The sequence below is a fragment of the Taeniopygia guttata genome, chromosome 30, assembly GCF_048771995.1.
Source record: "Taeniopygia guttata chromosome 30, bTaeGut7.mat, whole genome shotgun sequence".
Classification (NCBI taxonomy): Eukaryota; Metazoa; Chordata; class Aves; order Passeriformes; family Estrildidae; genus Taeniopygia; species Taeniopygia guttata.
The window spans coordinates 3548785-3561476 of NC_133055.1; the positions used below are offsets into that span (position 1 = coordinate 3548785).

The 12692-nt window shown below is 51.0% G+C and overlaps 1 protein-coding gene and 1 pseudogene across 1 annotated transcript in view; both read right to left on the reverse strand.

The window, feature by feature from the left end:
- The window catches only part of LOC140680988 (uncharacterized), a 50041-nt gene that overhangs the window by 18025 nt on the left and 19324 nt on the right, over positions 1–12692 (reverse strand). The gene's annotated exons all lie outside the window — the stretch shown is intronic.
- LOC140680902 (olfactory receptor 14A16-like) lies at positions 603–1535 on the reverse strand (annotated as a pseudogene).

Genomic DNA, 12692 nt, shown 5'->3' on the forward strand with positions numbered 1-12692 from the left:
GCACAGGGACTGGACAGGCTGGATCCAGGGCCCAAACCCAACAAGGTGAGGTTTAACAAGTCCAAGTGCCGGGTCCTGCACTTTGGCCACAACAACCCCTGCAGCGCTACAGGCTGGGGACAGAGGGGCTGGACAGCAGCCAGGCAGAAAGGGACCTGCAGGGACTGATGGACAGCAGGCTGGACATGAGCCAGCAGTGTGCCCAGGTGGCCAAGAAGGCCAATGGCTCCTGGCCTGGATCAGGAATGGTGTGACCAGCAGGACCAGAGCTGCTGTGCCAGCACTGATCTGCCCCCAGCTCTGCACACAGACATTGCTGCTGCAGCTCCAGAGAAGGCAACAAAAGGGCATCTCTGGAGAAAAGTCTGCTGGGAAATCCTTTAGTTCCTTGAAAGCCACCGAGAGTGCAGCCCCTCATTGACACAGTCTGTGGGCACAGGAAGGTGAAGAGAAACAAAAGGATAAATGGCACAATGACATTTTTTTCTAATGTGGAAAACATTAAAATGTAAAACAAAGAAAAAGAACCTTCAAAACTAAACCAACAAGAAGTATCAAAGATGACTTTTATTACAAGTGATTTGTAGAAATTGGCCAGCAGTTTAATGTTCCTGAAAGCATCCAGTCATCAGTGTCCACACTGCAGCCTTGAGCTCCTGGTTCCTCAGGCTGTAGATGAGGGGGTTCAGGGCTGGAGGCACCACCGAGTACAGAACTGACAGGGCCAGATCCAGGGATGGGGAGGACATTGAAGGGGGCTTTAGGTGGTTAAATACACCAGTGCTGATAAACAGTGAGACCACGGCCAGGTGAGGGAGGCAGGTGGAAAAGGCTTTGTGCCGTCCCTGCTCAGAGGGGATCCTCAGCACAGCCCTGAAGATCTGCACATAGGAGAAAACAATGAACACAAAACAACAAAATGCTAAAAATATAGAAAACGCAAGAAACCCAAGTTCTCTGAGATAGGATTTGGAGCAGGAGAGTTTGAGGATCTGGGGAATTTCACAGAAGAACTGGCCCAGGGCATTGCCATGGCACAGGGGCAGGGAAAATGTATTGGCTGTGTGCAGCAGAGCATTGAGAAAGGCACTGGCCCAGGCAGCTGCTGCCATGTGGGCACAAGCTCTGCTGCCCAGGAGGGTCCCTTAGTGCAGGGGTTTGCAGATGGACACGTAGCGGTCGTAGCACATGATGGTCAGGAGGAAATACTCTGTTCCCATGAAGAAGATGAGCAGAAAAACCTGAGCAGCACATCCTGTGTAGGAGATGTCCCTGGTGTCCCAGAGGGAATTGTGCATGGCTTTGGGGACAGTGGTGCAGATGGAGCCCAGGTCGCTGAGGGCCAGGTTGAGCAGGAAGAAGAACATGGGCGTGTGCAGGTGGTGGCCGCAGGCTACGGCGCTGATGATGAGGCCGTTGCCCAGGAGGGCAGCCAGGGAGATGCCCAGGAAGAGGCAGAAGTGCAGGAGCTGCAGCTGCCGCGTGTCTGCCAGTGCCAGGAGGAGGAAGTGGCTGATGGAGCTGCTGTTGGACATTTGCTGTGGCTGCACATGGGCACCTGGTCATGGAGAAAGGACAGGGACAAGTCAGGAGAGGCTGTTTGGAGCCAAACCTGGGCCATTCCCTTCAGACTGTCCTGCTGGGACTCACCCACCCATGTTCCTGCTCTGGAAAAACCTTCACCCAGGTCCCTGCCTGAGCTCCAGTTGTGCTGCCTGAGTGTGCCAGGAGCAGCCAGGCCTGTGCGTGGGGGCTCTCGAGGAGCCATCCCTGCCCTGCTTCCCTGGGTTTGTGGCCCTGTGGCAGAGAGACCAGGCTGGATATTCAGGATTTGTCACAGGAATCACTCCTAATGCAGAAAAGTGCAGTACTTCACTTGATATCATCTCCACTCACACTTCTAAGGCAAACAGATGGCAGGAGATGATTTTAGGAATTGTTTTCCTACCCACACACCATTCCTGGCTCTCTTAGATCAGAAATCCCCAGGATTCCTACTACACTCGGAGTTTGCCACAGAGAGATGTGAGAGGCAAAGGATTCCCTGTGGCTCAGGGCAGGTGAGGGGCTGGATGGGCTGGTTCCCCCAGCACTGCTCTGTTCAGCCCCCTCTCCTTCCCTGAGCATCTCCCTGGGCCTGGACATCCCTTCCTGAGAGGTGCCTTGTCCCTGCCAGCGCTCACAGAGCCCATCCCACCCTGTGTGCCCTCGGCCCGGCCCTACAGAAACCTGCCTGTGTGCAGGGCCCTGGCTGGGGCAGGCTCTGTGTGCAGCTGGGCAAGGGCAGCTCAGGAGAGCCCTGCTGGGCCCTGCAGAGGTGATGCTGCTGCTGTCCAGGGCTGAGGAGTGGCTGAAGGCCCTTTGGGAGGCTCCCAGCAGAGACACTGACCACCCAAAGTCACAGTTCTGGAGTCTCTGTAAATGTTCAAACATTCCTTTGATGATCCTGTGTGTCCCTTTCAATTCAGAATGTTCTGTGATTCTGGGATTGCAATTCCTGTTCTGCTTCTCTCATCCCCCTGTCTATAATCAAAAGAGAAAAAAAACCCTTGCAAGAGTGTTAGAGCAGTAAAGTAAAAACAAGACCTTTACTGGAAGCTCCAAGGTGCCCCAGTGGGGACAGGGCACATACAGCCCCTGATTTCAACAATTATTAGGGTTAATTAATTACGATATTTAACAGGAATATCCAATAGGAGATTCAGTTGCCCCAATTACACACCCCTTGCTCAGCACACTGGAGTAGGTCCAAGGGCTTCTTTGTCCCTCTCTTATTTACGACTGCTCATATTCTGGTCAAAAACCAAAGTGTTCTCCTTGTAGGTCCTCTTCCTGATAATTAGACAATGCAGTATTTCAGGAATGTATTTAGACAGTCACCTTATTGTTCTGAAATCTAAGAGATAGGTAGGAAACATACTAGAGTCAGTAAAAGATTACAATTATATAAGTACCTAATAGTAATTTAATAAAATTAATTAAGAGTTTAATAGAGTTAAATAAGGATTATAGTTTTATAACTATATCATAGTAATTTACAGAGATACCGATACATGAAAGATGTATAAATAGCAAAAATCTTATTGTCATCACCCCAATTTTTCCACCCTGCTCCAAGCAGGAAATTGAAAACACCCTCAGGAAGGCTCCTGACCTTTACAGCAATCCCAGGCTTACCTTCTTTGGGAAGTGCCCTCCGGAGCTGTGCCCAGGCTGGTCTGGAGCTGGGAGCAGCCCTGCCCCACCCAGCCCCTCTCAGCAGCAGCACCTGCCCTGCTCAGGGTGGCTCCTTCCCCCCACAGCTCCTGGCCAGCGCTGGGAGCAGCTCCAGGGCCGGCTGAGAGCTGTCCCTGGCAGGCAGCAGAGTCCCTGGCCCAGCACAGCGCCCTGGGCTGCAGGACCCTGCTCTGCAGGACAGCCCTGGGCACCCCTGGCTGCTCTGCACAGGAGATGAGCAGAGAATGCACTCACAGGGTCTGTGGGCATTGGGATGTTCCAGCTTTAGGAGATCTCTCCAGGAGCTGCAGCTGCATTGTCCTGCAGCCAGAGGTTCCTGTGCCAAGGGCTGGCAGTGATTCTGCCCCAGGCACTTCTCAGCCCCTTCCCAGCCCTGACTGATTGAAGCTCTCTGTGCCTCTGTGCTGTGCCCGGGCTGGCTGCAGGCAGTGCCCCAGCCCTGCTGGGCTGGGAGAAGAGCTGCTCAGCAAGAGAAATGTGCTTTTGAAGCTCTGCTTGATTACCAGGATCACCCTCTGTGCCAGGAGCCCGGCCCAGCTCAGCAGCACAGACACAGCACAAGGACTTTAATGACTCTCTGGGGCTTTGTGCTCAGGCCCTGAACATCAGGCCCTGAGAGGGAGCTGCAGAAACCTCTCCAGAACTCCAAGTCAGAATCCAACTCCAAAGTTTCTTGGACTTTTAATGGGTCCCACTGAGGGACACGACTGAGAAAGTGTCCCCAGGCCCCAGGCAGAGCAGAGAACTGGAGGCACTGATGACAGGTGGGGACAAAGAGAAGCCAAGTCTTGGTGCCCTGGGGCACAGCAGGGTCTGTGCCACCAAAGGCTGTGAGGAGACACCTTGTCCTGAGGCCCTGGGGCCTCCTGCCACAGCCCCAGCCAGGCTGGGCACTGTCACCCCCTGGTCCTGCCCTCAGCATCCCCCCCTAGCCCACATCCCAGTGGCCTCAAGGATCTGCTGGAAGGAGTCCCTGGGGAGCCTTGGCCAGGAATGGCCCTGGGGGCTCCTTCATGCTCCCAGGGACTGCAGGTTTTTCAAAGGACTTTGGCTTTAGCTTTGGCCTTGAAGTCTCTGAGAGGTTTGTGCAATCCTGGCCTCCAATTATCTGCTGTAATTAGTCCCTGGAGGTGCTTTGTCAGGAACAACACTCAGTGGGGCTCAGTAATGCTCCAAGGTACTTCAGTTCTTTTAAGGTACTTGGTGTTTGCCTTTTAAACCAGACTCTGTGTGAGGTTTGTGCAATCATGGCCCCAATTATCTGCTTTAATGAGTCCCTTGAGAGATTTGTACTGACACTCAGTGGGGCTCATTAACACTTTAAGATACTCAAAGTTTTTAAGGTACTTTGGATTCTCCTTTCCACACTGAGTGTATCTGAGAGGTTTTTGTGCCATCCTGGCCTCCAATTCTCTCCTCCAAGGAGTCTATGAGGAGCCTGTGTTGGGGATGGACCTCGGTGGGTCCCATTAACACCTCAAGACACTTTTGGTGTTTCCTCTTGACTTTGACTCCTGGAAAGGTTTGTGCAATCTCCTCTCAGGCCCTGAGGTTCCAGGGTTCAGCTCCAAATGCACCATGGGGCACATTAGGATCAAGCAAGTCCTGACAAACCATTGCTCTGCCTTGATTTCCCTCTGGACTAGGGCAGTTCAACAAGAAGTTTCAGTAGTGCTTTTGGTTCATCAATTTGAGATTTCTCAGCCAATGCATTAATGAGTGTGGTGGGTTCAGTGTTGGCTAATTACCAGTGCACTCACTAGAATATACTTACTCATTTCCTGCTCTGAGATAGGATTAGGAGAAAGGCAAAGTAGGCTCAGAACTTCAAAAGAAAAGTTTAAACTTTGAAAGAAAAGTTTATCAATGGTAACTAAAAGAAAGAGTAATAGAACAGAGCACATCTTCCAGAACACGTCCCCTCTCCATACAACCTGACAATATAAAATGACCAAACCTAAAATTTTCTGTCAGTTCACTTAGGGAGAGTAGTTCCTCTTATTAGAGTTATGGTGACTTATCCACAAGAAAACACTTATGTCATGGCTTTTCACTTCCACGAATAGCAGCTGCCTGGAAAAATCTGTAATTGTACAGTATCTCCCATTTTTTTCACAGCTTTTCCCACAGCTGTGTTTATAGCCCATGTTAACTTATGGGGTATTAGTTTAAAGATGAGCTGTTTAAAAGCAAAGGTTCTCTTCACCTGTTTCTGAAATCATCTTCCTCTCTGGGAACAGATGTGTTCTCTCACTAAGGGAACAGGGTCTCATTATTCTTTCTTTTCAAACTTCTCTGGGATCACGACTACTTCAAAGTTTACTTACTTGAGTGTGGAGGCCTTTACTGAAACAAATAATCTCCGCATATTTTTCAATGCGTTATAGGAAAAAAGAGAGTCTCATGCATCAATGACATCCTTCTCCATAGCTTAGCAGAGGATGTCAGCCCCAAGATCAAGGGGGATCTCCTCATCCCTCCCATCTGGGACTCAGCTTCCTCTTCACTGACCTTGATGTCTTCATGTAACTGCTCTGTGTGCCTGCCCTGTGTCCTTTTCTCTCACTGGAGGGAGGATGGCAGCACTGGCAGAGTCAATATCTGCCCGGGGCTGCAGATGGTTCCGTGAGCCCGGCCGGGCTCGGTCCTTGCGGCCGGAGCTGTTTTCCCATGGAGGTTTCTGCAGCGGCTGCGCTGGGGCTGTGTCAGGCTGGGCCGCGCTGGGGCAGGGCCAGGATCTCAGCAGCCAGGCCAGAAGGCTGAGACGGGGCTGGGCTGGCCTTGGCACCTCTTTGGGGCCAGAGGGGAGAGAGACCCAGCCAGGCTTTCTCATCTTCAACTTGGGTCTGCACAGAGGCGTCTGCAGTTTCCTTAGTGGTTTAACAGACTGTCAGCTCTCAAAGCTAATTACTGATTGGTTTTTTGTCAGACACGCAGGAAACTGCTAGCAGCTTCTCTCAGGACATCAGTTCTGTGATGTAAAACCACCACAGCAGCACAGAGCACAGAGCTCCTTTGTCCATATGTAGTGGTCATGTGCCCGAGACCTCAAAATCCCGCCTTGGGAGATCTCTGGGCCCTCTCCAAGGTGTTTTCAACCGAAAACATTCAGCTCAGAGTCTAAGAAAATCACCAGAGGACAGGACCAGCCTAACCTGTCTGTCCCGGCTACTTTTGTCTGGGAGCAATCCTTGGATATATGGAAATTTAGAGGCCAAACTCTAATTTTGGCCATGGGCCCTGGACATGAAAGCCAGTTCTTTTCCACAGGAATGAAGGAAGAGAGTGCCAATGTTTCCTGGAGGGATGAGACGTGACCACCAGAGGCCAACCAGAGCAGCCAGATTTTCTTCTTAGAGATACCTTTGCATATAGGAATTTTTTAGGGAGAATTCCAGTTTTGGCAATGAGCATCTGAAAAGAGGAAAAGTTCTTTTCCATAGAAAGGAAAGCACGGATCCCCTGTGCTTCAGGAGCTGATGAGAAGCAGCCCTTGGCATTCTAATATCAGCCAGACCTGCCAGGTGGCCCTGGCAGGCCAAGCCAGCCAGACCTGTTCCATGTTCCCTCGGTTCCATGGGGCCCCACAGTGTCCCAATGGTCCCCAGCTTCCAGGAGGCCCTGAGGTGTCACAATGCCCCCTTGGTGACACCAGGCCTTGAAGGGTCGGAATGGTCTCCATGGTTCCATCAGGCCCCACAGAGTCATAATGGTCTCTGGGTCCATGAAGCCCCACGGTGTCACCATGGCCCCTTGGTTCCATGGGCTCCAGTGGTGCCACAATGATCCCCTTGGTTCCATGAGGTGCCCACAGTGCCACAGTGATCTCCATGGGAAGGAAAGAACCGAGCCCCAGCGTGGCAGGGGCAGCCACCAGAGGCCAAGGCCAGCCAGACTTGATGGTGCTGGCAGATTTTGGCTGGGAGTAACCCTTGGATATACAGGATTCTAGAGGTGGAATCCCAATTTCAAATGTGGACACCCGGAGGAGAAGCCCAATTCTTTTCCATACAATGCACGGAACACCGGTGCTTGAGGGGCAGATGAAAGGCAGCCACCAGAGGCCTAAGCCAGACCTCTGTGTCCTGGTAACTTCTGTCTGAAAGGAACCCTTGTATATAAGGAATTTTGAAGGTGGAACACCAATTTCGGCCATTTATCTATAGATAAGAAAGACAGTTCTTTTCCATAAAAGGAAAGCACTGAGCCCAAGTGTTTCAAAAGCAGAAGAGGAGAGAGGTGGCTCCTGGGAGGCTCAGCCAACCAGAGCTGTTTGTCCTGGCAGTTTTTGTCATGGAGGAATCCTTGGACATATGGAATTTGGGAGGAGTAATCTCAATTTTGACCATGGACCCCTTGAGAAGAAAGACAGTTCTTTTCCATAGGAAGGAAAGCATCAAGCCCCAGTGTTTCAAGGCAGGTGAGAGGCAGCCCCCAGGAGGTCAAGGGCAGCCAGACCTGTCTGTCATGACTGATTTCACTTCAGAGCAATCCTTGGCTGTACAGTGTTTTGGAGGTGGAAACCCAGTTTTGGCCATGGGTACCTAGTCAGGATGGATGGTTTTTTCCTGTAAGAATAAGAAGTGCAAAGTCCAGGTGTTCTGGAAGAAGATGAGAGGTGGCCACCCTTAGGCCAAGCCAGTGAGACCCTGGCACCTTTTGTCTGGGGGCTGTCCTTGGACAAAGGGCATTTTGGAGGTGGAATCTCACTTTTGGCCATGAGCACCCGGACAGGAAGATGAGTTCTTTTGCTTAGGAAGGAAAGCTCAGAGCCCCATGTTTCAGAGGCACATGAGTGCCAGCTCTCAGGAAGCCAAGGTCAGCCAGACTTGTCAGTCCTGGTGGGTTCTGTCTGGGAGCTATCCTTGGATATAGGGAATTCTGGAGGCAGATGCTGCATTGTGGCCATGGGTGCATAGCTGCATAGGTGGTTTTTCACATAAGAAAAAAAGCACATGGTCCCAGTGTTTGAAAAGCAGATGAGAGGTGGCCCCTGGTTGGCAAAGGCAGCCAGAGCTGTCTCTCCTGGCAGATTTCATCTGGGAACAGTCTTTTGGAATATAAGGAAATTTGGAGGAGGAATCCCACTTTTGCCATGGCCCTGGAGGAGAAGGACAGTTCTCTTCCATAGGAAGAAAAGCCCAGAGCCCCAGGGCTTCAGGGGCAGATGAGAAGCAGCCCTCGACATGCCAAGGTCAGCCAGACCTGTCAGGTGGTCCCTGGGAGGCTCAGCCAGCCAGACCTGTTCCATGTTCCCTTGGTTCCATGGACCCCACAGTGTCACAATGGTCTCCTTGGCTCCATCAGGCCCTGGAGTGTCACAATGTTCCCCTTGCTTCTGCAGTGTCACAATGGCCCCGTGCTTCCATGAGGCCTTGCAATGTCACAATGGCTTCGTGGTTCCACAAAGCCCTGATGTGTCACAATGGCCCCTGGGCTCCGTGTGCCCTCGCTGTGTCACAGCGGCTCCTCTGTGACACTGCGGCTGCACAAGGTCACCATGGACCCTTGGTTCCTTGGGGTGTCTGAGTTCACAATGGTCTCCTTGATTCCATGAGGCAGCACAGTGTCACCCTGGCCCCTTGGTTCTATGAGGATCTGCAGGGTCACACAGGTTTGTGACATTTGTCCTTGCTGCCCCTCACATCCCCCTGCCCCACAAACAGCCCCGAGCCACCCGTGAGGGACAGGCCCTGCTGTGCCAGGCTGGGCTCAGGGCTTGGCCTTTCTGCTTCCCCCAGCCAGCCCAGGCCTTGCTCAGCATTGCAGTTCCCTGCTGTGAGCCTTTGGCTCCCTGCAATCCTGGCCTCAAGGATCTGCTCTCACCAGTCCCTGGGGAGCCTTTGGCAGTCCCTGCCCTCACTGGGGCCCAGTGATACTCCAAGGGACTTGGAGTTTTGCTCCTGACTCCTTGAGCAGCTTCTTCAGCCTTCTCTCAGTGCCTGAGGGTTCTGAACTTCACCCCAAATCCTCCATGGCGATCATTAAAGAAAAGGAAGCCCTTAGGGGCACTTTGTCTTCATTCAATTATCTGCAAGTCTCCAGGGCTTGTGCACCTGGTTGGAGTCAGTTTGGAGTTCTTGTAAGGAGGAAGATTTCCAAGTGCACCTCATGACATTTTTTCTTTAATCAAGTGAGTATTCTCTTATTTTCCAGTTCAGAGAAGAGCTGATAGAAGCATTCCCCAGGTGATCTAGATACTGAAGTTCTCCTTAGGAGGTCTGGGCATGTAGAAGAATGAGTCCCCTGAGGGCTGACCCTATTCAGACAAGCTGCTCCTCACCCCCAGCCTCACCATGTCTGACATCACCCACCTGGCACTGACATCCCTGTGCCCTGCAGCAGAACCTTGTCCCTGAGCTCTGCAGCTCCATGTCCCAGCCCATTGCACCGTGTCCCACCTGCTCTCCTCAGGGCTCTGCCTGCACACAGGCCCAGGAGAAGTTTTCCTCTTGGGAAGGAGAGAATGGAAAAGCCTGAGCAGGTTTCCTAAACAACAAACCCCACTCAGGAGCCACCTGCTCAGTACAGGCTGCCTGGAATGGTGTCACCTTTCTACAAGGAACAGTGTGACCAGAAATGATCTGTGGAAGCAGAATTCTCTGCGTCTCCCAGTTGAATTCTCTGTCCCACTCCTTTCCCTGGATCTCTGTTTCAGATGGAAGCTGCTGGTGCCATCCTCACCTTTAACCTCCCTCTGGAATGCAAACAGGTGTTCCCAGGTGTGTTAAGCAGGATTTGCTCAATGTTTCTATAAATCTTTTGTGTTCCCCATGGAACGAAGGGGCCATTTTGGCACTGAGGGGGTGACGTGGAAGCAAGGAGACAATAGTGACCCTGGGGTCCCATGGAACCAAGGGGCCATGGTGACACAGCAGGGCCATGTGGATCCAGTGGTCCTTTGTGGCACTGTGGATCCAAGGAGACCATGGAGACACCCCCAGAACCTCATGGAACCAAGGAGTCCATGGTGACCCAGCGGGGCTGCATGGAGCCAATGGTCCATGGTGACACTGCCCATCCAAGGAGGCCATTTGGACACTGCAGAAGCTCATGGAGCGAGGTGGCCATTGTGACACTGCAGAACTTCATGACACCAAATATCCATGGGGACACAGCAGGGCATCATGGAACCCAGGAACGGCTGTTGGCAGTGCGGAAACTCCTGGAACCAGGGGCTGTTGTGGCACTGCAGAACCAACACAGCTGCTGCACCTTGTCCCCTGCCCTGCACAGCTCCTTGGGAGGCACGGCAGGAGCAGCACCCTGGGAGCCTCGGGAATGCCCCTCTGGGATCCATGGCACACACTCCCAGGGGCTGGAATTCCAGTTCCCAGCCAGGAAAAGATGTCCCTGACCTTGAAGGAAAAGCTCTTATGGAAGAGCCAAAAGCCAAGTGCAGCAGGATCCTACAGGGACATTTCACTGCCAGCCTTCATAACTTCACCCATGGTTGTCATAGCTCATGGATTGGGAATTAAATCAGGGCAGGGCCTTTGGTGGGAGCTGCCCTGGGTCAATGGAGACACTGAGAGAGAAACAGAGCAGGCAAAGGAAAGCAGGAGAGAAGGAGGTGTTTTGGTTTGGAATGACACGTGTCTGCTAAGGGAGGCAGGAGCCTCTCCTGAAATGGAAAAATGTAGACTCTTTCTTTCTGAGTTGTTATAAATTTGAAATTAAAGGGGGCTCTCAGGTAAAAATATGGGAGCAGGAATAACAGCTTTTTATTAGAGAAGAAAATGAGAATATGAGCAATGCAGTGAACCAAAACAACACTGAGAGAGCCAGAATACAACCTGACACCCTGTTGGACAGGGTGTTGGCCGCAGTCCAATTGGAATGGGGGCTGCAGTCCTCCTGCAGTGTCAGGTGTGGTTCTGTTGGAGAAGTGATCCTGTAGAAAAGGGTGTCTTCTTTTGAAGAGGCTGTGGAAGAGGCAGCTGTTCCTCTGAGAAATCCAGCCCAGAAAAAGCTGTGTTGGTGGGCCAGAATCTCAAGACTAGATGCAGGTAGGAATGCTTGGCTCCTCCCTCTTGGCAGAGCATCTCACAATGGGATGTTACAGTTCTTATCAGTCATGCAGTGACATTCAATAGCCCATTATCAGCAGATGTCTCCCCTGAGGGAGGATTGATTGTGGAAGAGATAAGGAAAAACTGCCCACTTAACACAGGACAACTGCCATACAGATGGCAAATAGAACACATCTTGCTTTTCAGTCTGGGACAGGAGGTCACAAACAAAATCAGCTGAGAAGGCGGCACTCTGAAAAGCAAACCAGAACTGACAGAAAATGAATGGGACAGAAATCAATAATTCTGATAGTTTTATTAGTTATCAAAATAAATCACACCCACCCAGCCCCACACAATCCTGACCCCACAACCTCAAATTTGGATCTTACTTCTCTCAATCTCCTTCCAACCCCATCTAACCCTGGAGGCTGTGGAATTGAGTAATTTTGGCATGGGACTGAGGTGGGAACCAGCCATTTTGAGGTGGGATTGAGTAATTTTGAAGTGACAGAGCAACCCACCTTGGCTTTTGGAGTGCAAAGATATGGAGAATACTCCCAGATATCCCCAAAGAACCCACAAATCCCCCAGAATATGTTCCCAAACCATAAATTCCACCTCAAACACCTGTTAAATGGTGGGACTTTTGACATCTCTGGTCAATACTCTTTTTAGTCATTTTTCAGGTGTTTTTAAGTGAAAAAGACAAACCAGAAGAAAATTAGGGCAAACCAAAATCAGATACCCCTTGAGCATCTCCTGAGCACTGGACAAAACAAACTCGGCAGAAATCAAACTTAACCCTCCATAAAATGCCTTGAGGAATATTTGCTCTTCCCACAGGTCTCTTGTGATGGAAACACAAAGAAATCCCAAACATTAATAAACCAACAAAAGAAGCAATTCTGTGGCAATTCCAAATTTCATCAGTTCCAGCACAGCTCCAGCTCAGCTGCTGGCAGGTTCTAAAAAAAGAAACATGGAAACTTGGCCCAATACAGATTATTAAAAGGAAGGGAAAGGTCTGTTTAGCTGTCTCAAAGGTGAGTGACAGGGACCAAGAAAATAATTATTCTCCCCCCAAGCCTGTGAATTCAGGAGTTATTTGGAAATTTAGCTACTTGAGCTGGGCTTCTTGCAGGACTTTTAGCAGCCTTCTCTTTCTCACCTTGGGGTGAATGAGCCTTGTCAGTCTTGCTGGTATGATTTGCTCCCTTTCCTCAAGTGAATTTAAAAAACTTTTCAAGATAGGACAAGAAAATATTTTCTTTACACTGGCCACCCACAACAGCCATTTTCCTCATAAGTTCTCCCAAAAGTCACTCAGAGGAAGCTGCATCCAAGTTTCCAAGAGTTCCTCCAGAAAGAGGCAAAACCTGCTCAGAAGAGGGACCCAGGCTGTTGTCAAAGGCACTTGGGGTCAGACAGCAGTGCCATGAA